The sequence below is a fragment of the Neofelis nebulosa genome, chromosome X (genome assembly GCF_028018385.1).
Source record: "Neofelis nebulosa isolate mNeoNeb1 chromosome X, mNeoNeb1.pri, whole genome shotgun sequence".
In the NCBI taxonomy this organism is placed as follows: Eukaryota; Metazoa; Chordata; class Mammalia; order Carnivora; family Felidae; genus Neofelis; species Neofelis nebulosa.
In genome coordinates, this window is record NC_080800.1 from 109,494,584 (window position 1) to 109,522,533 (window position 27,950).

The window sequence follows — 27,950 nt, forward strand, 5'->3', positions numbered from 1 at the left end:
CAAGACTCAGGAGATGATTTTATGAAAGAAATGACACGAAATCAATAATGATTCTGGCAGTAAGGGAAAGAACAGCACAGCCTTCTCTATTAGACAAGAAATTGGAAGAGGTGTCAATGGCTTGTGAGGGCACTTAGATCCTGTGATATTTGGCACTGGCTCCTGTCCCCTGGAATAAAGATCAGACATAAATCTGGGAAATAAATAATGATGATGAATGCCTAGCTCTGAAGATGACAACACATAAGTATATCACTGAAACTTGCCCTTAGGGCCTGTCTCTCTCCCCCAGCGGATCAGACATCTCGGCCAACAGTGAATCCACTTCTCCTCCAGCCTGCATCACACTCCCTGGGCAGGTCAGCTCCATGCCGAGGTGGCATTAAATCTTTCAAGCCATATGATGCCATTTTCCTGAGCTGAGATGGCATACTACTGCCTGGGAAGAGCAGAGGCATGATCCCAAAGCCCCCCCCCCCACCTCAAAGTCTGGGGGTTTGTATTCTCAGGGAAGAGGAAGCCAAGGGAAAGGATCTCAATGACCCCCATCAACTCCCAAATCCTTGGGTCTTCAGTAACCTAACATTTAGGTGGTGGGTTTCAAACACTTAGAAACAGAACCCTCTTTTCAAACAAAACCCTCCAATACCTCCATCACCTAAAACACAGAAAAACTGAGTTGCTCTCTTTGAAGAGGGAATGAGATGAAGGCAGAGGGGAAAAGAGCAGAGCAGCCATGTATTGCTCCACAGGGTGGGCACTGCACAAGCCCAGGAACATCATTCATGCAGAGCAGCAGTTCTCAAAAGTGTGGCATGCGGACACTGGCAGTCCCCAAGACCCACCCCCAGAGGTCCCCCAGGCCCTCCCTTTCCAAATATGTTTGTGTGAAGCCGGATCTTCTTCACATACTTCAGCCAAAATAACATATTAAAACGGCTCGAATGCAGAATCTGATATGAGAATCCATCTGTCTTCTATGAAGCCAGGCATCAAAAAGATTTACAAAATATAAAACATTGCCACTAATTTTTTTTTTTTTTGCTTTGGAAATCAGTTAATTTTCATTAAAAAAAAGTTAGTCATGTTACTAGGTAATAGGTGTATTCTTGTCACTTTCCATAAGTATATACATGGTTTGACGATTTTCCCAGTTTTAAATTCAAATACAGTAAAAATAGGTACGTCCCATATAAATAAAAGCTCTTTGGGGGGGGTCCCAAAATCGCCCCAAAGAGCGATTTCTAAGAGCATAAAGGAGTCCCAATAATCGAAAAGTTTGGGGCCCACTGACCTAGAATACAGTGTGAGTAGGAGCCGCGCAAAGCCCTGAGGCCCTAAGGGGTGCTTTACACGGTCTGAGATCTGCCTGCTCGCCTCCTCCCACACCTTCCTTGCCTCTGAGGCAGCTCTTGGGACCCCGCGTCGGGACCCTGAGTCCAACCGATCGGCCCAGCCCCCTCAGCTTGGAGAACAGGATGCTAGGGAAGGCAGGGTTATGGATTTGTACGTCAAGAACGGCCGAGCTACGCTTTGTCGAGCTCTCTGTGCTAGGCACTTTCTGAAATTCAGGTGGAGCCACCCTCCACCTGAGGTGCCTGCCTCATTTCCACGTTGCAAGCACATGTGGTCTGTAAGGCTCCACGTTTGAAAAACACCATACTCACCTCTGAATCGAGCCAGCCGCAGCCTCCTGGGTACAAAGAATTCAAGCTGGCACCAGCTTCCTCAGCGCATCTTGATAAGCAGCATGCAACCCACCGGAGACAGGATTTTTGAAAAGCCAGGAATCGAGTCATTTAATCAGGTTCCCGTACAGTTCAAGAAAGACCCACGTGGCAACGACCGAGAGGTTAAGAGCAGCGTCTCGACGCCTTGTGGTGTGGTGACTCCGCAGGGTGTACCTTTGTGCCTCTTCCCCTCCTGCCCGGTGCAAACTTCCCCTCCTTTGAAAAGACTCTACTGGGAAGGAGTGAGCCGAATACACCATTGGGCTAATCCCCGTAGAAGGACCCGAGAAGGACCAAAAACATTCCCACTCATCGCCCAAAATGGCAGAGCTGTGAGGGCCCACGGAGCTTGGGGTGCACAGCAGAATCCCCTGGGAAGCTATTTAAAACACGCAGGACCGCAGTGCCCTGCCCCAAGGGAAATCGTAGTCAGTCACGGATGAATCACGAGTGCACACGGCTGGTGGGGAACCAATGAGGACCAAAATCTCTCACTTAGCAGACGGAGAAACTGAGAGACAGAGAGAGAAAGAGCTTTGCCCAGAACACAGAGTTCAGGAAACAGCTGGGATGAGAATCTAGATATCTTGACTCCTAGTCTAGTACTTTTCCCACAATCCCAGGTTATGTTCAATCCAAGGGGAAAACTAGTGTGTGTATGTGGGGGGGGGGCGGGTAAAGGGGTGTTGAGGAGTATTTAGAAATCACCAAGCCATTTTTATTTGATTCATGCTTTTCATTTCACATTCTCTCCCTCTTCTTCCAACTTGATCACTGGATCCAAGCCTCTCACTTTATAGATGAGGGACCTGAGGGCCAGAGTGGAGAACAGTCTGACTCTGCCCTGGGTCAAATTTAGGACCCGTATCTCTGTGCTTTCTGGCCTGTGTTCCTCCCACGACATTTTGGCCCCTAAGTCCCATCCTAAGAGAAATACAATATTATAGATTATATTTCATTCTGTTTCCTCCTATAGAGGGGCAAACTTTGTTAGAAGCCAACACACTCCCTGGCTCTACAGCACCAGCCTGCCCTGGGAGCTGCTCTGACTGCTGATTTACAGTCCAAGCTCATATTTCAGGGCTGCCCTGGAATTATTGGGAAAGCCAGTTCTGCTAATATAGACAGATGACAGCAAAACTAAAGGGTAGTATTGCATGCAGTAAATTATTTGCATAGGTGGGACTTCTCTTTTAATTTTACTATTTTAAGATTACAAATTGTTTTCTGGCCTTTATGTGTAATTAAATATAGATGTTCTCGGAGCTTAATGTCAGTTTAAATTTCAGCCCTTGGAAAGTAATTTGTTTGCATGTTCAATGGACAAACCATTTCTTATCGGTTTCAAGACCTGGGCTCATGCATCATGAATCAAGGTTGCCTGCATCAGAGCTATAAAGGTCAGGCAAAGTGGGCTTGCAACTCCAGTTGAGTCATTCTCTAAAACAGAAAAATCGAGCCTTTGGTTCTCTGTCTTAAGTACACAAATGTCTTCATTTATTTAGGTATATGAATGATTCACCTGTGCCCTCTCCACACACAAAAGCCAGGTAAATAGTGTTGATTGTGCCATTACAGACTGAATCACTAGAGAAAGTTGAACAATTCTCTTTACTCTCTGGGCCTCAGTTTCCTCATATGCATTGGATATCTCTTCTGTCAGCTCTAGACATTGAAAGGCGATCCCTGGAGGTGATTTTGAATGACACTGCTTTGGCTTAGAAAGCAGTTCGTAAGATTTTAAGCCCTTTAGGTGAAGCAATCAGCAGGGAAATGAGACCCATGGGTTCCTTGGCAACCTCCTCCCTCTGGCTTTCCTCCCTCTGTCCTCTCCCTTTCCCCCTCATCCAGACAGATGGCAGCTATTCCAGCCCCTTTCTCAGTAGTTCCAAGATGATCTCCACTCCTTTAGACACCCCTGTAGTTCCAGAAATCTATTCTCCCAATGCATTCGCCAGCTTCTTAGGGTTCCTCTAGTACATCTGCACATATAACTAGGGCTTATAAAGGGAATACTGCTCATTGACAATACGTGACCTAGATATTTTATTTAATTAAAAATAAGAGCAGGTTGTTAAATAGACTATGTAAGATGATGCTAGTACCCCCCACCCCCACAAGTAAACCAATCAGCACACACTTTCTCATATGGCAGGTGTCTAGACTAACTAGGGTCTCTGTTTCACTTCCCCGTCAAAGTTAACAAAGGAGAATTCTGGAAGTTATCCTATAAGTACTTACTAATGGGTTCTCTGTTTTATCTTTCTTTGTTCTAATCCAAGGTATTAACATCTATAGAAACTCTCTCTTTCAGAATGTGTTGAAACTCTGGTTCAATTTGCCTGAATCCTTATAACTACATGCACATACCCCATACTAACATTCCAATATGGGGATTCTGAACCAGAAAACACAATGAATGAGAAATGTTCAGGGTCCAAAACCTTCCTTACCTTCATAGTTGGATCTTCCTACCTCTACTTTAACTCTTCAACTAGTGTTTGGTTTTATAATTAATTGTTGGACACACCTGTCTTCCCAACTCAGCTATAAGTTCCTTGAAAACAAATGGTTTCTTTTTCATCTTGTATCCCTTAAGTTGCTCTAATGATAAAAGGTCCCCAAACAAACAAAACTCTAGTTAGAAATGAATTCCTTAAATGGTTAAGATAATAGGACTCAGAGCAGGAACAGAGTTTTGCTTCTAAACGTTCCATATTAGAAAGACTAGATAAGATTTAACAGAGTGTGAAAGCTTCTTGGAGAATGTCAGCAGTGGCTCTGGAACAGGGGTAACAGACTCAAGCCAATACTAAGTGCTTACTGATATATATTTCACTTAAATATCTTTCATGTAATTCTAACAATATCTTAAGGTATTATTATTTTCATTTCATAGATGAGGCATAGAGAGATTAAACTATTTACCCAAGGTCAACTTGTGCTTTAGGGTAGTAAGTATGTCAAAAAAGTAAAAGACTTAGCATAATACCCTCCATTTCTATCCACATTGCTGCAAATGAAATAATTTCAGTCTTTCTCATTGCCAAGTAGTATTCCATTGTATATATAAACCACATCTTCTTTATCCAGTCATCAGTTGATGGACATTTAGGCTCTTTCCATAATTTGGCTCCTGTTGAAAACACTGCTATAAACATTGGGGTACAAGTGCCCCTATGCATCAGCACTCCTGTATCCCTTGGGTAAATTCCTAGTAGTGCTATTGCTGGGTCATAAGGTAGTTCTATTTTTAATTTTTTTTTTAATTTTTTTTTCAACGTTTTTTATTTATTTTTGGGACAGAGAGAGACAGAGCATGAACGGGGGAGGGGCAGAGAGAGAGGGAGACACAGAATCGGAAACAGGCTCCAGGCTCCGAGCTGTCAGCCCAGAGCCCAACGCGGGGCTCGAACTCACGGACCGCGAGATCGTGACCTGGCTGAAGTCGGCCGCTTAACCGACTGCGCCACCCAGGCGCCCCTATTTTTAATTTTTTAAGGAACCTCTACATTGTCTTCCAGAGTGGCTGCACCACTTTGCATTCCCACCAACAGTGCAAGAGGGTTCCCATTTCTCCACATCCTCGCCAGCGTCTACAGTTTCCTGATTTGTTCATTTTAGCCACTCTGACCAGTGTGAGGTGATATCTCAGTGTGGTTTTGATTTGTATTTCCCTGATGATGAGCGACACTGACCATTGTTTCAAGTGTCTGTTGACCATCTCGAGGTCTTCTTTGGAAAAGTGTCTATTCATGTCTTATGCCCAGTTCTTCACTGGATTATTTGTTTTTTGGGTGTTGAGTTTGATAAGTTCTTTATATATTTTGGATACTAGCCCTTTATCAGATATGTCATTTGCAAATATCTTCTCTCATTCCGTTGGCTGTCTTTTAATTTTGTTGATTGTTTCCTTTGCATGCAGAAGCTCTTTATCTTGACGAGGTCCCAATAGTTCATTTTTGCTTTTAATTTCCTTGCCTTTGGAGATGTGTCAAGTAAGAAATTGCGGCTGAGGTCAAAGAGGTTGTTGCCTGCTTTCTCCTCTAGGGTTTTGATGGTTTCCTGTCTCACATTTAGGTCTTTCATCCATTTTGAGTTTATTTTTGTGTATGGTGTAAGAAAATGGTCTAGTTTCATTCTTTTGCATGTTGCTGTCCAGTTTTCCCAGCACCATTTGCTAAAGAGACTGTCTTTTTTCCATTGGATACTCTTTCCTGCTTTGTCAAAGATTGTTGTCCATACATTTATGGGTCCAATTCTGGGTTCTCTATTCTATTTCACTGGTCTATGTGTCTGTTTTTGTGCCAGTATCATACTGTTTTGATGATTACAGCTTTGTAGTAGAGGCTAAACTCTGGGATTGTGATGCCTCCCGCTTTGGTTTTCTTCATTACTTTGCCTATTTAGAGTCTTTTGTGGTTCCATACAAATCTTAGGATTGTTTGTTCTATCTTTGAGAAGAATGCCAGTGCACTTTGATTGGGATTGCACTGAATGTGTAGATTGCTTTGGGGAGTATTGACATTTTAACAATATTCATTCTTCCAATCCATGAACATGGAATGTTTTTCCATTTTTGTGTGCGTCTTCTTCAACTTCCTTCATAAGCTTTCTATAGTTTTCAGCATACAGATTTTTTAGATCTTTGGTTAGGTTTATTCTTAGGTATTTTATGGTTCTTGGTGCAATTGTAGATGGGATAAGTCTCTTTATTTCTCTTTCTGTTGCTTCATGATTGGTGTATAAAAATGCAATCGATTTCTATACATTGATTTTGTACTCTGTGACTTTGCTGAATTCATGTATCAGTTCTAGCAGTCTTTTGGTGGAGTCTTTCGGGTTTTCCATGTAGAGTATCATGTTGTATGTAAGGCAATTTGACAATAAATTCTATTTTAAAAAAGCATAGGACTAAGAATCTTTAAACCTGAGTTCTAGTCTCAGCCTTACTACTGACCCTCTAACTCCGAGATGATGAAAACTCCATACTAGGTAACCCCTAAGGTTACTGCCTTATAATCAAGCCTCAGAAGAATCAAGAAAACCTACCAATTGCTTAGATATGCAGCTGGCAGCGAGAGAGGTGGTGATGGAATAGTCCAAGAAGATACAGAGGTTTCTATCTTGAAAAAGAGTGGCACTTCATTAACAAAAAGAAAGGGTATGATGATGAGTTTGGTTTTAGATTGGCGGTATCGGAAGGTTGGTATCACATGCCCATAGGAATGACCATGCGAACTTTGAACCGGAACTCGGGACACCGGCCTGGGCTGGAGAAACTAAGGTTTCCCTCAAAGCAGCTGATGATCAATGAGATCTGGAAATGAATGTAGGCAGAAAGACAAAAGGTGGAGAACTGAGGCTCTGAGAAATCTCAATTAGAGGTATAGACAAGGAAAATCTACAAAGGAACAACAACAGAGTATAAAATAGCACCATGTCAATCAAGTCAAGAGAAGATAGGATTTAAAAATGGGAGGTGATGTGGGGTGCTCACAGGTGGTGAAAAGCAGCTGAAAGACAAGTCACTCCCTCTTTTGAAGCCTCATGGCCCCTTCCCCTTTCGGAAGACATCTCTTTCCCCACATGGGCTCCCAAGATAAGGGTGAAGCTCCACTTTTCCTTGGATGCCCTGGATGTAGTAAACATTCAGTGTTCTTCCAGTGGACGGAGTGACACTGCACTGACTAGTTTGACCACATTCCTATGGACTGTCTCTTCACAAGCAAAGGCAAAAGGCTGCCTGAAAAGCATAGGGACAGGAGCAAAAGCAACTGCAAACCAAAGCACAATCTGTATGAAGGAATATGCCACGTTGGCCCTTCCAACCAAACCCGGATGCCATCATTAGCTATGTCTTCTATAAATGACAACAGAAAGAACAGTGACAGAAAGACCTTGAAAGATACAGTATATAGGAAGAGATCAGCTCTACTGGGTATATTGTTTCCAGAGAGAACGTTGGTGGGGAGATGGTGTGGGGTGGTGGAAATGAGGAGAGGCCTGAGTAAAGACGAGAACAATAAAAAGTAACTAAATAAAAGGGCAATTTCATTATCATTTCAATTTGGGAAACCAAATTGTATTGTTTTCTTGATTCTTCAAATACACTTGAAAGATGTAAATACAAGAACAAAATATAATGAGATCTTGCCAGTGTCTTGAATCAGCTGTCAACTGAGCCACTCCTCGTACACAGCTGTCATTCGGTGCTTCAGTTTCCCAGAAGGGAGGACTGTGCATGCCCCAAATGGTCATTGTCACACTTGAAAGGGGTTGGCCTCAAGGCAGCAGAAGTAAGGCAGGCTAGGTAGGAGGTGGGCTCCATAAGTAAGACATTTGTTAGGGGACCTCTTGGGCAAGAGGCCAAAGCAGAGGTCAAGACCATGTAAAGACTCCAGGAAGTTCCGAAACAAAGGGTAACATAGCAAGTGGTAGAATCCAGTCTGCGACAAGGAATTCAGGCAGTTAATCATGCATTCGGGGCCAGGCAGGTTGAAAAGGTCTGAGCACACAAGCTCGTGGTTTCTTCCCCCGTTGGCGGCATCCTATGGAAGTCCAAATGGAATTTGGGTATGGCTGGGCTTGGGCCTGAGGACACGGCAGAGAAGGAGCAGTCAGAGCCAGGCAGTGAGGGTCCCGTGGGTTTTCCTGTTATCCAGGATTGAACACCACTCACCATCTCCCTGAAAAGAAGGCTTTGAAGCATTTCAACTATGCTCCGATCAACCACACACCATATTAAACGTCACATATGATCTCAGTTTCCCTTCCTTGAAATGGGAAAGGCGTGGGAATTAGACGAGAAGGCAATTGACGGTATCTGACTCCACATCTGACCTATTCAATCCCCAGACAGGATTATAACCCCATTAATACGAGGTCTGATATGCAGTCTCCTAAGTGGGATACGTTGCATCACGTTTCACCACGGGAATGAAAACACACACGTGTAGCTTCTATTAGCTTATTTGCACACCTTTTCTTATTCTTTAGGTTAAACATCCTTTGAGCAATCTCGATTCTAGTTTGCTCAGCCTATAAATTAATTAAATAGGAAGAGTGTTTGCAATAGTCTTAAATAAAATAGCTGACTGTATTCCTAACGACACGCTGTGGGTTGCAGGGTCCCCCAGCACAGGTGGTGGGCAATAGTGCAGATTCCAGCACGTTCACTGAAAACCACCTCCCTTCTCATAGTACTGATTGTGTTGCACGTTCTTACGCATACACGGTGCCCGGCCCAGCGCCAGCCGCCAAGCAGGCACACCGTTGATATTGCTGAGTGAGAGAATGAATAAATGAACATATAAATGAAGGAATGATTAAGCAAACCTAAGATAGAACACTGGTATCAGGTGATGGGTCTGAGTATCTTAGGTAAATACAAGACTCCTTCTTGTCCTTCTTGAAAATAAAAGCAGGGGCACCTGGGTGGCTCAGTCAGTTAAGTGTCTTGACTCTGGATTTCTGCTCAGGTCATGACCTCGTGGTCACGGGATCAAGCCCCGCGTGGGGCTCCATGCTGAGCATGCGGCCTTCTTGATCTCTCTCCCTCTCTCTCTCTGCCCCTTCCCCTCTCACTCTTTCTCTCGCTAAATAGATAAATAAACCTCTTTCTCTCGCTAAATAAATAAATAAATAAACCTAAATTTAAAAAATTAAAAAAAATTAGAAAAGAAAAACAGAAGACTCTGAAAAAAGCAGTAAGGACCCATATGCTCAGGTTGGTGGGGGGCAAAGAACACAGGAAGGGTTGCGTTTAAGAATATGAAAAGGAGACTAAACTCTTGAAATGCAGTTTGGACCAAATGAGGACAAACCTCAATCCACGGAGTGAATAGCTGAGCTGGAAGGTACCACAGAGCTCATCTGACTTGACCCTCTCCTTTTACAGATGGGAACACTGAATACCCCAGAATGGAGGTGCCACTTGGCAAAGGTCAAAAAGCTAGACTCTGAGGGCAGCCAAGCAGAAGAATCAGACTGAGGATAACCTGGGCTCCAGGAAGCCGAACAAACTGAGGACCATAGTGGAGAAAATGGCTCCAAAGCCAATCTCTCGATCCATGTCTGGGCCTCAGAGTTCCTTCTCCGCAAGTCACTTGGCCCCTTACATATCCTGACATCTGCTAGAAAACTCTTGCTGGCGCTTTCAAGAGGAGACATGCGTTGCTGTCGTGACAACTTGTTGAGCAGAGCTGGGCTCATGGGGAGTGCGACAACAGCTAGCAGCTGGGTCTTCTCATCTGCGTGTTCGCCCTCCCTGTGGCTCCCAGCTCCTTCCACCTTTAGCAACATGGTGGGCGAGATGGTCAAGAACTACGGCGCAGGCTCGACCCTCCAAGACTATCTTCCATAACAAATTCAGCCTAAACACCAGTTTGACTAACTCTCTGATTCAATCAGCCAATTGTTTCTCCGAATCATTCCAGTGAATCCCTGAGGCCAATTCTGGGAAAACGGTCAAACCAGCGGAAGGGGCAGGCACAGCTGTTTGGGAGTTTCTCTGGCTGGAACGTGCCCTGTCCCCTGAGGGTAGAGTGAAGACCCCAGACCTGGGCCAGGGAAGTGCCAGCTGTGGCAGCCAGCGGATTAGGCACGGGAGGCCTGCTGGAGCCTCCTGCTGAGTCCCGAGACGGGAGTTCTGGAAGTAGGCCCCTTTGCACCAGGCAAGATGCCAGCAGGGCCTCAGTGTTGGCTCCCATGGCCAGTGCCTGTCCTGTCCTCAAAGCCACTGAGCTAGGTCTGTTCTGACCTGACCCGGCTGCATCAGCGAGTTAGCTCTCCTGGAGGCCTCACTGCACACTGAGGACCGCATCTATACTGGCTTTTCCAGCTTGCTCTCCTCTCCTCGTATGTTTCTCTTGCCTCCCTGGCCAGAGTGCTGACTCCACTGTGTCTTGCTCACCCTTCCTTGCAGCCCCTGGGATGGGACGGCACCCATCTGTGTACACGGAGTCACCTAAAATGCACTGAATACCGGCGTGCTTTCCCAAGTCACAGACACCCCCCCAAGGTCAAAGAAAGTCGTCTTCCTGCCTGTTGCTTTCTCGTGACGTTGACACATCCAGACGGCTCTGTGACTAGACCTTGCGGTGCAAGTGTAAAAATGCTTGACCAGGGCAGGATGCAGGGCTGTGGGGAAACGATGCAACCAGCCTCCCGACAGCAATAAGGGGACCTCCACATTCTGATCTCAACGGTTAATCTACTGTGTCCCATCTCTTAAGGAACAGGACGAAAAGCAGTAACTGCTGTGACACTGAAGCAGTATTGCAAAAACGATTTTGTAGAGCAAATAGCTATCTTATACTGGCTGTGTTATGCCTTATTGAACAACTAGCAGTTTATGAAAACAACGTTTCACAAGTATGGTCTCAGGTTCCTGAGTGGAGACTGCCAGGATGTGCCACAAGGGCACGTCACTGGTTTCCCCAACCTCTCTGTGTGCTCGTGCCACGTGTGCCCTACTCTGGGAGCACGCAGCCCACGCCCAAACACGTTTTGCGGGGCCCAAGAGACTATATATGAGGCAGCATGGGGGAAGGGTTTGAGTTCTAGCAAGGCCCACGCAAACTCAACCAAAGGAGACACTTGTATGAAATGCGACGCTGGGTCCCGTGGAGGGACGGACCAGGCCTGATGGCAGTCAGGACACCTGGCTTTCCGTCTTGTCCCTGCTACTGACCAGTGATGCAACAAGTCACTTTATCAGGGGGAGTCCCTGCAACTCAGGATGCTCATGTGGAAAATGCAGATGATTGCACTCGCGGCCCCTCCCCGCCACCTCCCCGGGTTGTGAGATAAAATGGTAACTTTGAAAGCTTCCTAGACCCTAAATCACTAGATGCACAGAAGGAATTATCACCAGTGTTGTACTCTGAAGTGTGACAGAGGCGGTGACCTGAGTTCCTCAAGCACATTGTTTAAGGAGAGCCTGTTCACTATGTGTACCAGGAAGCCACTGAGGGGGTGTTGGTGTCATTGGTGGGGTTGACACTGGATGCACTCCAAGGTCCTTTTGAGCTCGAACTCTGTAAGCTGGGAATGTACAGGCTTCTCATGAGCTTCTTGTGGTGACCATGAGTTTGAGTTGAATGACCATTCCCCAAACTTTGTGTTTTTTAAATATCTACCGGATTTCTTTCTAATTATAAAATCAGTACGTAGCCTTCGAAGAAAACTCAGGTAATATAGAACAGTACACAGAAGGAAAAATAAATCATCAGTAATCCTCAGTCTTAGAGATGACTGCTGCTTCTATGGTGTATTTACATCCAGCCATTTTTTCTGTGCATTTTTTTTCGTTTTCAAAATTGAGATATTTTACAAAATGGGGATATGGTTGATTTTGCATCGTGAGAGGATTTTTTTTTAAAAATATTATACCTAATAAGCATTTTTGCATAACCTACAGTCCTTAAATATTCCTTAAGAACGTGGTTTTTGATAAATAGCTAAGTAATAGTCTGGTCTGTGATTCAATTCACAAAAGTATCAAGAGTAATGCTTTAAGAAATATCCTGATGTATAAATATTTGTTATCTGATTGTTTCTTTTGGTGAAATTCCTAGTAGCAAAGCTATAGAGCCAACGCATATAAATGTTTTTAATTCCTCTGATCACATTGCCAGCATGTTCTCCAGAAAGGCTGTGAGTAATTTATGACTCCTCTGCAACCCTGGAAAGTTTTATTTTAACATTTCTCATCCAATTTTATGTAAAAAATAATTTCCATTGTTAGATTTAATTTACAATTCATTGACCACTGGGAAAGTTGATTTTTTGCCTTTTGATTATCAGCTATTTATACATAATCCATTGTGAATTGTCTTTTGTATTAGCCTCTTGTAGAACCTACAATTCACACTGCTCTGCAGATGTAATCATTTCTGAGTCATCAATACCAAGGAACAGGGGTGTTTTGAATGAGCCCAACCCCATCAGAAGCTCCTAGAGCTTCTCTGCTTGCAAACTACTTACGATGGGGGGGGGGGGTTACTGAATAAAGGGGGTGTGTACTGAAATCCACCAGTGATTTGTGTTTCCCTGCATTTGTTTCTCCTGCTCTGCTTCTTGTATAAGAGCTAATGAGTAGCAAAATTGACAAAAGACTAAGGAAAAAAAAGAAGGAGAAAGGGCATGGATAATCCCTTAACTAGGATTGAGAAATGGATGGTGTCTGCCTTTAGAAAGGGGGAAAAAGAAATACAGGACTTTTTTTTTTTTTTTTAAGTCATGCAATTCCCAGGATGCACCACTTGATGGCAATCCTCCATTGGTTAGGCAAAAAGGTAAGCGTTCCCAAGGCTAGGGAAACTGAGGAAGCCGCTGTTGAAAGCAAGAGACAGGCACATCAAGGTGGCTAACAGTTAAATACAAGTGGCCTTTGGACACCACGGGGAACTTGGATCACTGGTGCACAAGGGGATGAAAAGCAAGGACTATGTATTATAGACAAGGAGACTTTGTGGACATTAGCTAAGGAGGATGGAGGGGATGCATTTCTTTCTACTTCTTCCCTCTTTCCCTCTGCTCTATTTTAAGTATTGTTTGATTTACTTCCTTGTGTCTGAAAAGGCAAAATGATCTGCTTTGGGCTTGTAACTGTCAGTAAGCACTGTGTGCTTCTCGGGGGCTGCAGGGGGCAGATGCTGCACGGTAAAGACTCAGGCTGTGCTGGTAAGACTATTGACTAAAGCAGGGAACTACAATTTCTTGGAGCAGAATACGGAAATCGAATTCACAAGGCCCTTTAAGAATTGTTCTAACCCCAAAGGGCAGCATATTATAGGAGAAAGGGCACAGCTTTGGAAGCACTCAGCCCTCTGGTTCATTTCAGCGTGGATGCTTCCAGGTATGCGAGTTGAGCAGGTGACCACACCCCTCTGAGCCTCCATGTCTTCCTGTATAAAAAGGAAGATAACCGTACCTACCTCACAGCATATAAGAAAGACTATTACAGTTATGAAGATGATGACGATGTCCTAGTTCCACCCAAGATGCAAAAATCAGTACATATAATAGTCATTAGGAGCCTCAGATTTGGACCCAACAGACCTAGATCCTCATATGGGCCCACAAGTAGCTGTGTGTTACCTTCACTAAGTCCTCCGTCCTCTCTGTAAAAGAGGACAGTAGTACCTATTCCATCGGGTGTTAGAAGTATTGAAAGAAAACCTACATAAGGTACACAACACAGTGCCTGACATACAGTACCCAGTCAGTCATTAATAGGCGCTATCCGTAGTGGGAGTAATAGTATAATATAAAGGTTTTCATCCGTCAAGAGAGCACAGTCAAGAGGAAGGACTCGCACACCCAGTGCGGAGATGGAATGGTCTTGTGTGGTCAGCCAGTGCCCGGCACCATGCAGATCTAAGCAAGAGTGGGCACGTGCAGGAGCTAGCGCAGGACCCAACCCTGACATGGAGTCTGCTATTTCCAACCATGTGCCATTAGCTACAGTGTGCTTTGTTTTGTTTTGTTTTGCTCTGCTTTGTTTTGTTTTCAAAGGCTGAAGGTCGAGACGTACGTTTGCCCATATATTCAGGTGTTTCTCTCGAAGTCACTCGAATAGTCAAATATCCAATCTGAAGGGGAAGCTTTGAGGCCGGACTCCCCTGGAAACTGAGACCCAGTCACAGGCAGTGGCTTGCCCAAGGCACAGAAAGTCAGTTGCATTGTAAGAAATGGGTTCCAGAATCCAAAGCTATCAAGAGGGGCTCTTCTCACGGCAAGGCACCATATGGCTGGTCCTTTTACAGAACTCATTACATAAAGGCCAAACGAGGATTCTCCCAAATTTGGGTGAGCCATTGTTGCATATCTACATTTAGTTTCAAAGTAACCAGCCAAAATTTGCTCCAATGGCAGGTGCAAACATGGGTTTCGTCTGTGCTTCTGTTCATTCAAAGCTGGACTCTCGTTTTTTTATGCACCAGTTGAAGGAAACAATTACATGGTTAATCCAAATGTCACGCACAGACATCTGGTTTTCCGTGACACTAAATAATTCTCCGAATTTTATGAAGCCTGGGTCAATATTTGAAATCACACACATATCTCACATTCCTGAACACTGAAAAGACTCAGGGATACAAGGCAAGCCCTCTGGAGTCCTGTCTAGACACAACGGTAACATTTCAGGTAAATGCCACCAGATGTACACCGATGCCTGTCTGAGGGTGTAGATCCAGGTTTAGGTGGAAGCTGGGGAAGACCTGGCTTCACAGCAGTCCCTACAATAGGACCTTGGAGCTAGTGCTGACAAGAAGTTCAGCATCAGCACCGGGATGCATGCGGTAGTGTCACCAGAAGGCCAGGCTCCGGGGCATTTTAGTTCTCGGGTCCATTTTGTACCCACACTCCCTGTGGGTGAAAGTGACAAGCTGCAGCATGACTGAAGGAAAGGGGCTGGAATGGCAAGGAGGAAGAGGGCGTGGCCTGCTGAGGTGTGGCTGAAGACCCAGGGCTATTTCTTAGCAAGTACCAGGATGATGACGGTGATTGATAACCACAGTAACCATCATTTATTGACCACTTCTATACCAGGCACAGCATGCGATGCTTACATGATCTCGCTCTTCAGCTATAACACAGGGTGAAGGGAGTGGCCCCCACCGGCAGATTTTAACCTGACTTGTTCAAACCACGTAGCCAGGAGGCGGTGGAGCCAGAATTCAAACCCAGGCCATCTGGCACCAAAGCTTGTGCCTTAGCCACTGCGCTCGTTACGGCATTATTTCTCGTTCAGAATCATCAGGACTTCTGGCCAAGAGGAAACGTTGGGGTAACGAGCTGCATAGCGCCAGCGATTTGAAACACTGCAGTACGATGAGGGAGAAGATTCAGCCATTCTCATGGTGCCTCAGGGCCCTTGATGACGCTAGTCAAGTCTGGTTCCGATGGCTTGAGCCAACCAGGCTCCAGTAATTGCTAAACAGATGCTTTCAGCATCAGCTGGTTGTCTGGCTTCCCAGGCTACAGTGCTGTGGTTCAGCCTTCCTGAGTGACTCCACCAGCTCAGTCAATCAAATAAGCCTTTCCGTCCGACACTTGGTTGGCTGGATCGTTTTTGCACTCCCTGACCTGTTTGACTGCACGGAATACACTGACGGGCTGCCTCAGGGTGATGTCAACACAGCGCCCCCCCGCCCCCGCTACCAATAGCTCTCTCTCTGTAAGCCCCAAACCTCAAAAGCCCCAAAGCCAAAGATCTGTTTCCACCATGTGCCCAGCATACTTTCAGATCAAAGAAATGCATGAATGGAGGGCAGGCAACAAATATAAACTCACCCGCAGTTTAAAATCACTTAAAATTTGCCATAAAACTGCTTTTGCCGTACTATTCTGAACGTACTTTGGAAATCGTTTTTAAGTGCATGTGAAACTCCGTAATCTGCGAGGAAGAACCAGATGCTCGGACTAACCCGTGGAGTCAAAGACAAAACCATCAGTGCCCAGTGGCCTTATAAGGCATAATGAGAAGAGAATTGCCTCAGCCAGATACTTTTACCTTTACCCACGTTTGATGTCGAGTCAGACAAAACTCAGACTGAGTCAAAGCGCCAGGCAAGGGCAGAGTTAGCATCTCTCTCACAATCTGTAGTATCTCAAACCTTCACAGAGTTGGGGGAAATGCTGAGAGTCCCAACTTAAAGGATGACCTCTTTTTAGAACCCTCTAGAAAGTAACTGAGACTCAGGAGTGAACACATTATCACTTTCTACTTAGGCAGGTGGTTCTCAAATCTGGCTGCACATTAGAATCATCTGGAGAGTCTTTTAAGAACTGATGCCCAGGCCTGACCCTCGAGATTCCGATGTAAATGGTCTGTGTAGGGCCTGAGTAGCATTTTTGTCCTCTAGCTCTGGTATCAGTTTTTATTATTTCTTATCTAGAATCTTAGATTAACTTTCGATTTTTTGTAAAAGGCTTTGAAGTGCAGTAAGTGTTAAGAATGACAGACATAGATGAGTAAGAATTTGAAAGCAAGCTACTTGTCTCCTGGGACCTATCATCAGCTGTCCCTCCTCCTACAGCCTTGCTACGGTGCAAAAAGGAGACATTTTGCTCACTTCCCTGAAGTAAATGAGTCTAAGGCAAGAACACCGCCTCCAGTGACCCAGGATCCCGCAGGTACACGGCTTTTAGGAAGCGGAATACCCTTAAACGCAAACCTGTGGGGCTCACTAGGAGGTCAGAGAACAAATATGTCATTTAGTTCAAAGAGGAGCTGTATTCTGACCTAAAGCTCTGGCTTCCTCATTACCAACCCACCCCTGCCCTGCCCCCCACCTCTGCCTTGGAAGATGCCTCTCTCGCCTGTAACGTTCCACGAAGGACAGGAGAATTGGGCCATGTGAACCACCCCTGTCCGTTTTCTGCAATCTACGATTACAGGCACCCAAAAGAAACGCACCGTAGGATTGTACCGGGGTGCCCCCTGGCAGACGCACCACCACAGAGAAGGCTATTCACGATTTGAGCCAGCAGAGTCCCAGGAAGCGCTATGGCCAACAAGTAACAAAGAGCTCATTTGGATTTCCTTTTTCTCCCCCTGGAGTGGCTGCTTTTCTAAGCCAGAGGAGGAAACAAGAGTCACCCTTTGTAACCATGGGCAGCTAAGTCCTTGGTCGTTCAAGAAACATTGACTGTCTACTCTGGGCCAGATCCTGTGCTATGCATTGCAGACACGGACAGGACGCAGTCCCCGTCTTCGAGAATCTCACAGTTCAGCGAGGGAGACGGTTATGTAAACAATGACATACTGTGTAATAAGGGCTAGGGTGGGGAGAGCCTGTTCAGCTCCGTCTTGGAAATCGGGAAATGCTTCCTGGAGGAGGTGAGACCTAAACTGAGAAGACCCCCTCCTCCCACGATGCAAGTCTGAGGACAAAACTTGTGGCCAAGGAGGGCTTGGATCAATAATAAGCCTTTGTCCACCTGAATCGCCTCTGTAACTGAGGAAGTGTATTGATTGTCTACTTACAATGCATATGAAATAGGCAGCAATCTCCCTGGAAAGAACTGAGGCCAGTTACCTGGAGGGCGGGGAGCGGCAAGAAGGGCTGCTCCTCTTCTCCACACCCCTCCCTATCGGCAGCAATTCCAGCATCTGGCCGGCCCCTCCAGGAGAAGAATCTGATGCTCTTGCCCAGGCTCTTGAGAGGGACTGTGGGACCGGACTGAGAGAACCCTGACTTCTCCTCCTGGCTCTGCCTCCATGAGCCGTGTGACCATAAGCAACTCCCTTTCCCTCTCTGGACACAGGCTTTCCCATTCGCGCAAGGAGGGGGCTGGGCTCAGTGCTTTTCTCCATGGCCTTTCCCAGTCTTTGCGTGTTTAGATTCTTGGCTCGTCCAACGTAGGCAGACACGGGGCAATAACAACAACCCAGCCGGTCAGCACAGTGGCCTCTGCCATCCCATCGTGGGTGCTGGGGCCCCCGGAGGATGCTGGTCCTCGAGTCTCCACACCCCCCAAGTTGGGGGTTGACGTTCTGCTTCCCACTAGGGTAAGGAAACAGCCGGCCTACGAGGTGTGGAAAATAAAGCCACGTGAAAGGCATGCCATCAGTGACCACGGTCCCACACGATTTTCTTTAGTTTAAAAAAATAGGAGAGAAAAGATGGACATTTTTTCAAAATAAAGCTGCTGCTTCTCTGCCACAATGCACGGGCCAGTCAGCATGCCTGTGAATCAGACATCAAATATTTTCTTTCTTCCCCAACATAGCCTCCACCCCCCCCCACCCCCACCCCCCCGCTGTGGGAATAGAGTCTAATAGCAAGAATAGCATTAAGGGGGACTACCCTATAACAGCTAAGGTGCGGTTCCAAGCTGCCAATCAGAAAAGAAGCGATTCCAAATCCTATAGCCATTACTGTCTACCTCTTTTCTTTTGAAGGACCCTTTGATTTCTTTCTTTCTTTTCATCTCCTTTGGCTTTTCAACCCAACCCCGAACACTTCGGTGATAGGAATTCGTTAGGAGTTAGCCTCTTGTTAAGCCTCACTCAGGAAAGGAAAGGACCGCCGGTAATGGGACCAAAATAAATCTTCTCAGATTTAACTCCTCTCTCCCACAAAGCTGCCGTCCTTGGCTGCCACACTGTTGCCACTATTTAAAGGAAGGCGGCTACATACCAACCTTCGGCGCCCAAGGAGAAGCCGTGCGCAGTTACACACACTTGACTCTCTATAAATGCTGACCAGGAAGGGGCTGCGGCCTCATAGATCACAGTTGGGATGAACCTTTCGACAGCTAGATGCCCTTTATTTAGTCCATTCCCTAGAAAACCACCATCCATGGGAGGCCTCTCATCTCTTACCTAAGGTTCCCCAAATATATCAAATGGGAGCATGCCTTTCCCGACACACTTCTCCCTGCTTGGAATAGCTTTCCCATCTGACCCAGCTCAGATATCACCTCCTCTGAGCAGCCTTTCCTGACCGTCTCCCCTCCCAAGCAGAAGTCATGCTTCCTTCCTTTGGGTTCTCATTGCACACTTTGTTCTTGCCGCTATCATGGTACTTATTACATTAGAGCCAGTTGGTGACCTGCCTGTCACTCCTGGGAGACTGTGAGCTTCTTGAGGACAGGGGCTACAGCTGATATTGGGATACGTAACTTTGAGCTCAGCCCATAAAGTTTCAGAACTCGGGGTGCCTGGGCGGCTCAGTCGGTTAAGTGTCCGAATTCGGCTCACGTCGTGATCTCACGGTTCATGGGTTTGAGCCCCAAGTTGGGCTCGCCGCTGTCAGCGCAGAGGCCACTTCGGATGCTCTGTCTCCCTCTCTCTCTGCCCCTCCCCCACTCATGCTCGCGCGCGCGCGCTCTCTCCCTCTGTCTCAAAAATAAATAAACATTAAAAAAAAGTCTTAGAACGTGCAGAGTGGTAAACGCAGACTTCAGCAGTGAAGTCATAAGGCAGTCCTTTACAGCTATAAAGTCCTATGCCTCTGAAAATGAAATGTGGACCCACAGACACACCTGATCTTAGGGCTTGGGATGGTACATATTCTGGCCACACGAGACTACTGGATAGGAGATACGGGACAGAAAGAACTATTCCCTTAAGGAAACTCGCCAGATGGTTTGCAATCAGGCTCAAGCACTAGTTAAGGTGGACCGACACAGGGCGTCTGTGCTGGGCAGGAAGCTGACCAACAGCTACGAACCGCGGGGGCCAGTTTTGAATCGGGCGATTCTTTACAGTCACTGCAGCCTGGCGGGGGGAGGGCCACTAGCTACAGTTGCTTGGCTGTAAATAAAATATCCCCTGGAACGAAGCATTTTAATTTGAAGTGATTCTATCAGGAGCAGCTGACAAACCTTTCAAGGAAACTGGCAGTGTGAAGGGGAACCTCTATACTAATAGGAAAGGGGCTTTGAAAAGAGCTAATGAAGTTTTAGCACGCAGCCCTGAACACGAGCTAGGCGCATCCGGATACTGGTCAGTGTGTTTCAGAAACAAAGCAAATGAAGCCGGCCGAGGGCTTTAGGAGTCCACACGTCCCAGCTCCCTTCTTGAAGTTTCCTGTGAAACCTCAGGAGCCAACAGCCTCCTACACGCCAGCCTCCCACAACAATCTGTGGGGACGGGGCCTTATCTCCAGACCGGACGTGGTCCAATCTGGGCCTGTGTCCTTGTAACACCTTCCTCCAATTCCAGTGCCTGGAACACTCCCATGAGCCTCCTAGGTTCTGAAGGGATGTTGACTGACTTGAGTTTTTGGAGGAGGTGTTTTATTTTTCAGAAATAAAGACGCCACTCACCCGAAAGAGCCAAGGAAAGTCTGCAGGCCACCTTGCCTGGTCAGTATCAAACCAACAGGAAACAGGGTAAGGAGTGAGCAACTGAACCAAAAGCCACAAAATCTATTTTTAGGACTACAACAGTATGTGGGCTGTACATAGCGCTCCTAGCTTTGGTTTTATCTACAGGCATCTGTTTGGGGTTTCTTTGGCTCGGGTACTTTATTTCCGTGGTGCGATGGGCCGAGGGTCTGAGAACTGGGTAGGATAACTGGGATGCACATGCGCAGTTCCCCAAACAGGCATACCATTGTCTGCAGAAGGAAAAGGGGCTCTCAAAATGCTGCGATTTAAGAAGAACCCAGGAAAACTGCCCCGTCCCCAAATTCCCACCCCCCGAGCACCGCCAACCTGCAGCTGGTACCTAAAATTATACTATTAACACATCAAGCCTTTGGCTTTAAGTATTTATCCATGCGTTTGAAGGCTGAATGCATATCTCTCGAATTTTTACTCAGGAAGCCAGAGACTATACAATAAGCCACAAACACCAGGTTGCATGATCTTTTGCCACTCAGCTCCCAGAGAGCATGGCACCCAGCTCTACACAGGCTGTGGAAGGCGGGTCCACTGGCGGGTCAACCGGCGGATGAGGTCCACGACACAGACGCTAATCTAAAAGTGGAAAGAAGTCGGGGCGCCTGGGTGGCTCAGTCGGTCGAGTGTCCGACTTCGGCTCAGGTCACGATCTCGTGGTCCGTGAGTTCGAGCCCCGCGTCGGGCTCTGTGCCGACAGCTCAGAGCCTGGAGCCGCTTCAGATTCTGTGTCTCTCTCTCTCTCTCTCTGACCCTCCCCCGTTCATGCTCTGTCTCTCTCTGTCTCAAAAATAAATAAACATTAAAAAAATAAAATAAAAGTGGAAAGAAGAGAAATTACAGGTTCACGGGTCCTTGTAGAGCAAACCATATGGAGCATTCACAGGCCAAGGGTTTGTTCTGGAAATGCTCTTCGTGGTTTCTTGATTCACAGTCTACTCATCCACAGCTCGGCCCAACCTCTGGGTACACAAAGGAAGATCTGGGGAGCGGCCAGTTGCCATTCTGGATCCATCCCATCCCCAAATAACCCTCAGGAGCGGTGTGCCCCACAAGGGCAGGGGCTGCTTCCTGTGGCAACCCATGCTTCTAACCCCCACTTTTCAATGAGGTCATCTAAACTTCAGCTGCACGGTCCAAAAAAAAAAAAAAAAAAAACAATGGAAAGAGTTACGATTGTTATTAAGATGAAAGTCCATCAGCACACTCTCAGGACTGCACCTGGAAAGGGAGGGCAGGATGCTGCCGGTTCTCAGGGTTGCCCCTGGCTCCCAGGGACCTGGGTGCAAAGCCCAGACAGGGTCATCACACATTCCAAAAGCAAAATAATACAATATGCAGCCTGACCAGGCAGGGGAGAAAGGAGGGGCAAGCCACCCCCTCCCACGTTGCCCTCCTCTGTAATCCCTTCTTGACCAAGGAGCCCACCCTCCTGCTCACGGGCCCGGAAAAGGAAGGATACGAAACCGTGTTCCTACGGGATACCACCTTAGAATGCCATTATTTTCCCTACAGTCCCTTCCAGGATTCTCCCAAGAGCAAGATTTTGTTCCTCGGCTCTTTCTCATTTATTGATCAGCAAGAAGGAAACATCCCTGTGAAACTGGCAGGCCTCCCGTGACATATCGCCAGAGTAACTCCCGGGTCGGTGCGCTAGAGGAAGTGCCCCCTACCTCAGCCCCAAGCGACAGAGTTGGGTCACGGTGGCCACCCTCCATTAAGCACCTCTCCCGTGCCAGGCACCGGCTCAGTGTGTGAATGAGCCCCTTCGATCTCTCGGCAAGTCTACAAGTGTCGCCATTTTCCAAAGAAACAGGTTCCGCTGGGCTAGGTGACTTACCCAGATCACACAGTTAAGAAATTCTTGAGCTGGGATCCAAACGCAAGTCTGTCTGAAACCAGAGCCAGTGTTCTTCTACGTGAAACCGGATGGAGCGTCTGGCATCCACTTTCTAGCACTTCCCCCGCTAACCCCCAAGTGGCAGAGCTGTTAAAGAACAGACACCAGATTCAGCCCTTTATTCCAATGGCAACCACACTGCCTGGCTTTGAAGGATCTTCTTACAGAGATGCCCGTCACAGATGAGATGGTACACTGCGTTAGTGTCCGAGCCACTCACTCCCGGATCCCGATTCCCCTCAAAACAAATCTTTCCACCAAGTCAAGTCAGCTCAACATTGTGCTTTCATTGATGCAGTTTCACCTGAGGGAATAAAGTGAAAACAGTGTCTCTACCCAGCTCTCTGCCACTTGGCTGGAAGCCTCTCCACCCCTAGGAACTGGGGGGGGGGGGGCGGAAGTGTGGGGAGAGGTCTATACCTAAGACATTATGTCTTAAATGGAGACGTGTCCCCTCTTATCGTACCGATGTGCAAAGAAGGAGAAGAGGAAAGAGTAACAGGAAGGACGAAACCTTCTAGGGCAAAGGTCCAGGCTTCCCGAGCTCTATCTGAGGGGCAGAGCCAGACAGCAAAGACGGGCTATGCCCTTTGCGAGCACGGCTTTCCTTTGTGGGAATAAAGCAGCCGCAGGAAAAGCTCTGGCTAGCTGGGCACAGAATGGCCACCCTTCTTGGACCACACGCTGTTTCTGTGGCTTACTCTTCCAACCGCCGCCTGTCGTCTTCACCGGGCTGTATGGCTGCAACTGTCGGAAGTGCACACTAAGCTTTTTCTAAAGCCAGTCCTTGTCAGAAGCCAAGGAGTGGAATTCAGCTTACTCTAAGGAGAAGCTTCTGGAGGGAAGAGTACTATGGTTTTATTTATATACAAGAAAAGAGAAGGCAGGCCAAGAGGGCGGTGTGCATGGTTCGGACTCCAGAAGCCTAACTCCAGCAATTTGTTCTGCACTGGAGAGCTGGGCAGGGCTGGGGGGGAGGCGAGGGAGGCGCTCACCTCGGGAGTACCATTTAAGGGGGCACCAAAACACTCAGTCGTCAAGACACTTTTTAAAATAAGTGTTTGCATTTTCGAATAGTTTCAGATTTACAGAAAAAAACCATGATGAGTACAGAAAGCTCCCACATGTTCCACACTCAGTTTCCCCATTATTAACATCTTAGATTAGTAAGGGACCTTGGTCACAGCTAACGAGCTAATATTGATAGGCCATTATTAACTGAAGCCTATACTTCATTTAGATTGCCCTTAGTGTTGACTTTTTTCCATTCCAGGATCCCACATTACATTTAGTTGTCAGCCGTGCATCTCCGTAGGCTCCTGTTGGCTGTGACAGTTTCTCAAACCCGCCCAGTGTTTGATGACCTTGACAATTTTGAAGGGTACTAGCCAGGCATTTTTGTAGGATACTCCTTCGTATGACTTTTCCTGATTTTCTTCCTCATGCTTAGACTGGGGCTATGGATGAATGGGAGGAGGACCACAGAGGTCAAATGCCATTCTTATCACATCATAGCAAGGGGACATGCCATCGACATGATTTATGACTACTGGGTTTGGTCTGGATCACCTGGCCGAGGTAATATGTGCTAAGCTCCTGCACAGTAAGGTTGTTTTCCTTCGTCTTTCCACACTGTACTCTTTGGGAGGAAGTCAGTATTTACCACTCATACCTAAGGAGGACGGAATTAGGCTCCAACTCCTTAAGGGCAGGGAATCTACACAAATTATTTGAAATTTCCCTGCATGGCAGACTTGTCTTTTCTCACCCATTTACTTAATCACTTATTTGTGTCGATAGGGACTCGGATAATTATATTATACTTTTGGGTTATACTCCAATGCCACTTTATTTGTTTCTCAAATTGTTCCCTCTTTGCCCATTGGTAGCTCTTTCAGCTGGCTCCTGTGCCACACCGTCATCAATGTTTTGCCTTTTTTTTTTTTTTTTTTTTTTTTTTTTTTTACCACTTCTTTGCTTTCTGGCACTACAAGGTGCTCCGGGCTGGCAGTGAGGTGCAGCAAGGGAGGCAGGGGTGTCCAAATGCAGAGTTGGAGATCGTCTTTATTTAAAACTTGGACATGTGGTTCCTCATGGAGTTCTCTGCATTAATTTTGAGTCTTTGCAACATGTCATTAAAATATTCTTTGTTTTGATTACTGAGGTTTTTAGCAACCCCTTCAGTTTTGTGCCCGAAGTGAGCGTCCCCCCTCATCTCATCTTAGTCCAAGCCCTGTTAGCAAGCAAGCGGGCCAAAGGCCAGTGCCCCCGCTGAACTTGTGACTGCTTCTTAAGGGTGCAGCTTACGGCCTACATCTGGCCGGCCACCAGGATCTCCAGAGGAGCTGTGTATTAAAACTACAGATTTCCAGACCTCACTGCAGCCCTCCCAAATCGTACTTTCTGGGAGAGGGTTCAGGAACCTGCTATTTTAACAACGAGTCTGTGACAATCATCCAGGCCGACACCGGTTCTAATGTTTGGGAACCATCAAGTTGAGCCATCTAACACAGGTCGGTGGCTATGTTATGGGAAGGTGATGGGATAAAAGCATACTCCAAAATTATCACGCTCACCTTTGTGTTTAATGATGGCATGTGTTTTAGAATTTCAAATAGTATTAATGCAGCAGCGAGGGAGCGTACGTGGGCCTCCGGTTGGGATGTGGGGCTTTAAAGTGCTTGTGCAATATTGATCCTGAGCACATACGTCTGGGTGTCCCGAAAGTTCCATGTTGGGTTCCTGGAAGCTGGACTGAGTCTGGGCCCTGAGCATCTCCTCTTCCAAGTGGAGGGGAATGGCTGCTCACTTTGGGCTTTCCCTTCCTCAGCCCACAAGTATTTGTCAAAGGCTCTTGCTGACCCATGTGTCCCTTGAGCGCTCACTCCTCCCTCCCACTTCCTTTGCCCCTCGATCCGTGAATCCTGCCCCTCTTGTTCTCTTTGCTCTTGCAGGCACTCTTTTCTCAAGGTTGTTCACACTCCTGGGTGTGCCCCTGCCTGGGCTTTCTCTACCCCTCTTGTCTGGTTCTCTGCCTCTCCCACGTGCTCATGCTGTCTTGCTCCCACGCATGCCTGTGACATGGCTTCCTTTCTCACTCTCTTATACCCTCTAATTGCTCCCCTCCCCTCCCCTCCCCTCCCCTCCACGTTGCTCTCCCTCCCTTACACTCTCGCTCTGCCATTCCCTTCTTTGGCTTGTGTACCTGCGTGTCTCTCTTTAGAGCCAAAGAGTCATTTCCCTAAACCCACAAGGTTCCCCAGAGCAGAAAAAATTAGAACAGCTCCATAGGGGAAAACAAGAAAGGGTTTTTGTGTTTGGTTTTTTTTTTCCATCCACCACAGGAAAAATACCACTGGGTCCAAGGCTCTCACTAGTGAGCTCAGGAAAGTCTTAAACCCCTTGGGGCAAAAGGTGCTGTTCAGGATATAGATGCGAAATCTAGCATTGTCCGTTATAGACAAAGCAGGCAGCCTCATTAGAAGCAATCAAAATGACCAAAGGGGAAAACCACTTCACAAGGAGTGTCCCCTGGGAAGCTCTAACAGCTGGGGCTGCATGAGACTAATCGTGGAACTCACCCTTAGGAGCAGGAAGCTGAGGCTGAGGGCGGAAGATGTTTAACTCACCTCAAACGTGTTAGTAGCAAAAGAACTTCCCCCAGGAGAAAGCCAGAGTCTCCGAGAAGCAACCGGCAGAGAGGAGAGACCTCAGCAGAGTTGCAGAGCTGCTAGAGGATTTCAGAAAGCAGCCTCAAGGATGGAGCTACTGGATAAGCCTTTCATTTCTAGCACCAAGACATCAGGACAGGCTGGGAGGCTCACTTAATTACCTCTGGAAACCTCTCTCTCCGCCACTCGCTGCCAGGGACTAGAGAAGCATGGTTTGTGGCACTTAGGCAGATGCTGGGTGGGCTGTGGGTGTGGAGAGACTGCAGAATGGGGTGGGGACATCCTGGAAAGCAAAATGGGGAGGAAGGGGAGGGATCCCCAGGTAGAGGCTGGCCTACTGTGTGTGTGTGAGTGTGTGTGTGTGTGTGTGTGTGTGTGCGCGCGCTCATGTGCAGCCCTCCTCCCTTCACCCCTCCATAAGTGAAAAGTTAACTAAAGACCCAGTTTCAGGAAGGGGAGATTTAGGCGATGCTTCGGTGTTTTTATGGTACTTCTACAAGTCTTCTTGAGACAAATACATGCCAGGGGCCAAAATAAGACTTGGGCTGTTCAGAAACTTTCCCCTTTGTTTGGAATATTTGCCTTTTAAGAGAGATTTAACCAGTACGTTCGTGGCTCATTTATAGGAATCTATCTAACTGCAGTGACATAAAAAAAAAATCATTCAATTTCCAAAATGCAGTCTGATTTATATTAAGCTCTTTCCTCCAGGAACAGAAAGGACTGATTCAGCAGGAGTCACTAAATCTCCTGCCCTGTGAACAGGAGGCAAAATTCAGTCTTCCCCAAATGAACAAACAGGACAAAACAAAATACCCTTGAGCATGAAACCTTCAGAAATTTCTATTTATTCAAACCCAGAGATGGGTCTTCAAGAACACTTTTTGACTTTAATCTCATGGATGCAGTTGAAGCTAAGAATGTCAAAACTAGTCCTACAATTTCACTTAATACATTTTCAAAAATAATGGCCATCTACTTAAAACTCTTAGTAAAGCGGGAGCTGCGTACACATGAACAGAACAGAGTGTGAAATCCTACTTCGGGGTCACTACTCTTGAGTGTAACTTCTTGATACAACTTTAGTGAATAATCAGAGTATTCCGATCCCACCTCCCTCCACAGGACTCCTGAGAGCAGTGCTTCTCTAAGTTCAGTTCAAAGACCAACTGTATCAGAGTCACGTGGAGGTGCTCGCTCAAGAGTAGTTTCTCTGGTCCCACCATCATTCTGATTCTGGAGGAGTAGAGCCCAGGAATCAGAATTTTGAACGGATGCCCTGAGTTACTCTAATGCAAAGTGAAGTGTGAGGATCGCAGACGTAAAACAGAGACCCCACAGAGAAAGCACATTCAAATTACAGACATCTCTTAGGTGTCTACTTCTAGAATTAATATGCAAGGTTGCCAAAATGTGTCAGTCTTCCCTATTCCATTTTTTTGTCTTATACACCATGGCAAAGTTGCTTAAGGCAGGGACGTGGTTTCTTAGGAAGAAGTTGCTTTTATAAAAGACAATACAAGTGCCCTTCCACAGATGAATGGGAAAAGAAAATGCGGGAGATATATATAGATAGATAGATAGATAGATAGATATAGATATAGATATAGATATATACATATATCACACACATATATATATACATGTGCATATATACATACATACATATATACCCATCCCCCACACGTGCATATACACACTGGAATACTAGTCAGTCATAAAAAATAAAGAAATCCTGCCCTTCGCAACAACAACATGGATGGACCTTGAGGGCATTATGCTAAG

At 46.5% G+C, this 27,950-nt stretch overlaps 1 protein-coding gene across 2 annotated transcripts in view; it reads right to left on the reverse strand.

Annotated features, from left to right (window-relative positions):
* The window catches only part of HS6ST2 (heparan sulfate 6-O-sulfotransferase 2), a 289,752-nt gene that overhangs the window by 93,869 nt on the left and 167,933 nt on the right, over nucleotides 1-27,950 (reverse strand). The window lies entirely within an intron of this gene.